The sequence below is a fragment of the Zingiber officinale genome, chromosome 1B, assembly GCF_018446385.1.
Source record: "Zingiber officinale cultivar Zhangliang chromosome 1B, Zo_v1.1, whole genome shotgun sequence".
Classification (NCBI taxonomy): domain Eukaryota; kingdom Viridiplantae; phylum Streptophyta; class Magnoliopsida; order Zingiberales; family Zingiberaceae; genus Zingiber; species Zingiber officinale.
In genome coordinates, this window is record NC_055986.1 from 110,100,105 (window position 1) to 110,105,439 (window position 5,335).

The following is a 5,335-nucleotide window of genomic DNA, read 5'->3' on the forward strand; positions in this document are numbered from 1 at the left end:
GACAATTAGAATATCTTAAAAATTCTACAAGTTTAAATTTTCACAAAATCCAAATTTTAGAAATTATGGTGGACTTAACTGGTATTTATAAAATTATAGGGGTCAAATTATAAAAATAATAAAAAATTTATTCCTAGAAAATATTGGATAAATCTAGTAGGAAGAAATTTATTTTGGGTTTCTAAATCACGCTTAGTCTAAATTAAATTAATATTTATGCATGCTTCAAATATAAATTTAGCTTAATTATAATATTTCTTGCAAAATTTAATTGTTTCATATACTTACTCTTCATAATTTGGGTTAAATTTTTTTTCTATGCAAAATAAAAATATTATCTACAAATTTTATGTTCATTATATTTAATTTTAAAATTCTTCTTTCAAAAATTAAGTTTTGATGATTAAAAATCTTTATAAAACTAATTTTTCAAAATCAAAATTTTTCTATGATTATGAGTTATGTTTTTTGTTAGAGTAAAAATTTTTAGAATTTTTTAACAATTATATGATTTTTTATAAAATTTTTATCAAAAAATATTACTTAAAATTTAAAACTATTTTAGAGATTAATTTTGATTTTTTTTTTTTGAGAGAGTTTATCATTAAATTTTAATGTTGAAAAAAATAGCCAAATTTTTAGTACTCAAATACTATTTTTTAATATTTCATTTTAAAAAATAATTTTATTTATTTAAAATATTTGTTATGGTTAAAATAAAAATATATTGTATATGAAACTTTTGCCATGCCTTCAAATACTTATGATTGTAATCGACAAAAACTTTTCAGGATTTTTTTGACACTTTAAAATAATTTTTTAATTTTTTTTTTATGTGATCAAAGGGGAGTAATATAAGGATTAAATTTAGGGAGAGTTTTTTTTTATAATTTTTATTGCACAATTCATGCTTTATTTGTTATTTTATTTCACAAAATAAAATATAATGTCTTTGTTTACCCTAACTTTAACTTGGGTTGATACATATCAAAAAGGGGAATATTGCAAGGACCTCAAGATAATTTTGATGTGATCAACTGAGTTAAAGTTAGATCCTGTTGTTTTTGATCTTTGTGTCTAATGACCAAAGAATGGCCCAAGCGACCGGAGCAGCGACCAGACAAATCAACATGGAGTTGACTTGTCCAGGCGCCTGGAGTCCAAGCGCTCAGACAAGTTCGGGCACTCGGACCAGCCTGGGTTAAAATAGGCACCCCTTTCGACCGTTGTGGCGAGGATATCTTTTAGAGTCCATGTCTGCACCAATCTAAGCACCTAAATGGGTCTAAGTGTCAAGGCAAGAATAAATACCTTATCACAAAACTATTGTGAAGAAGATTGAGGCAACCAGTGGAGGCGCCCATACTTGGTCCAGACTCTCAGAGACTGCCACTTTATCAAACAGCTATTTTGACCAATGGCTATAAATAGAGCTCTAGTCCTCTTAGTTAAATACAACATTTGATCATGAACATTGTACTTTTATTTCAATATTCTATAGTTTCTTTTCTGTTCTTAAATGCTGTAAAAGGATACCCCACCTTCAACGAAGGAGCTCGATAGTGCGCATTCTTCTGCCTTAGATTAACAACCTCTCGGTTGTAACCAAGTAAAATTCATTGCCTCTCATTCTTTTAGTTTATGTTTTTATTGTTCAACTAACTTGTGTTCGCCTTTGCTAAAACTGGAAAGCAAAAGAATTTGGTAATCTAACTTGCAGGCTATTCACCTCATATATCCGACCTCACTGGGACTAATACGATATTCCAAAACCATCATATTATTCTTCCAAACAATATATTACTCAGCTGCTATAGTAGCTCTGCTACAGTAACAATGCTGACACAGTAACTACTACAATGTTATTATGCTACAGTACACCAAAAAATCAGCCTTATTTCCCTGAGCAATCTCAATTTTGGATGCTACAGTAAGTGCTACATTATCTACAGTACATACAAAGATATAATATTCTCGAAATCAATTTATTCTTCTGGACAATATCACTAAATATCTCCGAGCAATATACTCAAGTGTTCCAGAGTAATACAAATAAATCTCACTGAGCAATTAGTCAAGTTCTACCGAGCAGCAAAGTCTTTGAAGCTTCTAGTTGTGAATACATGGCAATCATTAAGTGGATATGCAAGTAGCTGATGTCAGATCTGATTCTCTTGATTTGTTCCTTTCGATATGTGGAAATCAATAAATGGATAAGTGAGTAATGAATTGTCAGAGGTTGTGTCTTCACTCATATGGGAGAAAGTGGGAAGGATGCGAAGGATCTGATGTGGAGATGCCTTTCTGATAGCTATATAAGCATTAGGAGAGGTAAGGTATAGACAAGTTGGTTCTCTTCTTCTCGCAAACGGAGGCGACTTCTTTCTATTAGCTTTCTTCTTTATCTTCTTCTTTAGTTTTCTTCTTCTTCTTTCTTTGATTGATGACTAACTTGAGAATCGGAGGAGTCGTGTAATGAGCGAAAATATAATCCATCATATGTCATCAAAAAAAGTACAATTATACAAAAGAACCCAAGATCCTCGCTCATGTCATGCCTGACAAAGTATCAGATATGAGATGACATCTAAGGTATATCGTACAAGTGTTCACATGCATTCCATCATTCTCCCTATGTCTCCATAATCAGGCGCACAATGATTAATGGCCTAGTTCCCATGCCGAACATGGGAGGTCAAGTATCAACCGACCCTATCATCAATATCAAAGCCAAGGGCCACCTCCTGGAGGTGCCTCAACGTCTTGTGTGTCCTAACATCATAGTCCTCATCCTCTAGAGAGCATATTCATTTGGTGTCCAATACGCCCTGGCTGAAGGCTGACAGATGTGAGTAAGCTCGATCCCACCCCTCCTAATCGAAAGTGTGGTCTAGGGTCTTCAACCTCCACCAGAGCCAAGCTGCACCTGAGTCACCATCACCTTCTCTCATTCTTTTGAATCCTACACTTACTGGTTCAAATGCGGTAGATAAATTTTTTATGTTCCTTGGTTTTGAAACCCTGGGTGCATAGGGAGCCCCAAGAAGTACTTACCACTATACCGTAGTTAGGGCGGTGTGAATTATTCGTAAACAATATCTATGAAAACAATTTATGAACTATATCATTAACAAAGTTTTTTTATCATGCTCACTAACTAATTGAATAAACTTAAAAATATAAAAATTTTAAACAATCATCAGACTCAAATTGAGAGTTCGAGAATATCTAAACGAATTAAGGTCAAACTAATTTGAATCGAGCTTGATAAAAAAATTGAGTCAGACTTAAATAATCACTTCAACTTTCATTCTAGACTCAGTTTAGCTCCCATGGGCATGGTGCAATGGTAAGGTGTTGTATGATTTCATCCTGTTTATTAATTTTTAAAAGTTTACATATTGAAGTAATATTTATCAAAATTAAATAAACCTTGTAAATAAATACAAAAAAAAATTCAAAAAAAATCAATAGACATAAACTACAATTACTAAATAAACTTTGAATATATATACACAGAAGATTTTCAAAAGAAAAAAAAACATATATGCTAATATTCAACTTAGAGGGAAAAAAGTGAAAATGAAGCTTAGTATCATAAATAGATGTAATACATAAAATACAATAATAAACTTGAAAAATAATAAATAATTTGGGAAAAAGACAAATTTACAAATAAGATTCATTAGAAAAATTTACAAATCTACCACCCAACACGAAATCTAAAATGCATACAATTGTATCACCATTAACACAAAAAAAATTTGTCACCTTACTAAAACTAAACTAAGAAATTACCTTCACAAATTTGTCAACTTGATGGAACAGAGAGGGTTGCTGGAATTACTGAGAGCAAAGATTTGTAAAAATCATATAAGATACGTAAACCTCATTTTTATAAATCTCGGTTATGATCTTTAGAAGCGGTCTTAAACTGCTCCAAAAAGTAACTTATAGAATCGGTCATTAAAAATCGATTCTAAAAGTGGACGACATAAATTGTTTTATAACCACTTCTAAAGGTAATCAATTGAAGCGATTTTAGGAACGATTAACTATGATCAATTCTATTGTTCTGCTTTTACAACCCCTTTATCGACCACCACCAATTTTCTATCCTATTTTTTTTTAGTGGGAGTTAAGGTGGATTCCTAAAGCACATCAGATCAATCCTTAACTGGGATATGTGTGGACACTTAATTTGGAGGAAAAGACTTATGTTGAGGGATTTGCGATTAAGTACTGACACACTACTGTGAATGTTTCTAGATTTACCTGGTGGGCAACTCAAAAGAAGATTGCCTACCTTCAAGACTAGTCGAGTCTGTAAGAATCTAGACATCTAGATTAACAATTTTTTTTTAAAAAAAAAAATCCTAAACTCAGTTTTAACTTCATTACTTTATCAAATAAGATTAGATAAATATAAAATTGAACCGGGCTTGTTTAGGATGGCATATCATAACAATTTTAAATCAATTTAGACTTAATTAGAATAATTTTGATAATTTAATTTAAAATATTTGTATTAATGTCAAGATAATTTTATTTAGTAATTTTCTTTAAATAAAAAATCATAATAATAATAAAACAAAAAATATTTTGGGATGAAGATCAAAAAGTGACTTTTTATAATAACCAAAAAGGGAACACTCTTTGAATTTTTACTTGAATACCTATGTCATATACATGAGATAAGATATGTTATCCAACTCCCATGGATGATTTTATCTTTGATTGATTTATATTTTTGGATGTCTAAATCATTTTCGAACATTCTATACATTCGGTCGGAAAAAAAAACAAACAACATGTTAATGCCGATTAGGGATTATAATTTTTTTTTTTAATTGAGGATTTAATATCTAGTCCAGAGGGTATGATGAGACTGTTAATGTTCAATATCTAACCTGAATACCTGATTAAATAATATATATATTATATTAATTTTTTTCAAAAATTTATTAATTATTTTTATTGATATGATGAGTAGATTATATAAATATTTAATTTGATTTTTTTTAATATGATGTTAATTTTAATATATTTTTATTAAATGATAATAATTAGATGGAAAGAAAAAATTATTGGTATAAAATATATTTAATTCTTTAATAAATATTGGTATGGGAATAAATATTCAATACTCGATAAATATAAGGAAAAAGATATAAAAACCTATTCGAATCCAATCTATTAACCTCCCTAACGTCGACATATTGTGTAAAATGGAAGGTGTATGTATATTCATGATTCACTTCTTTCTTTCTTTGAATAGATAATATCTTGACGTTAATTGCTCCTCAAAAGGCGGGAATTTCAAATTTCAAAGCAG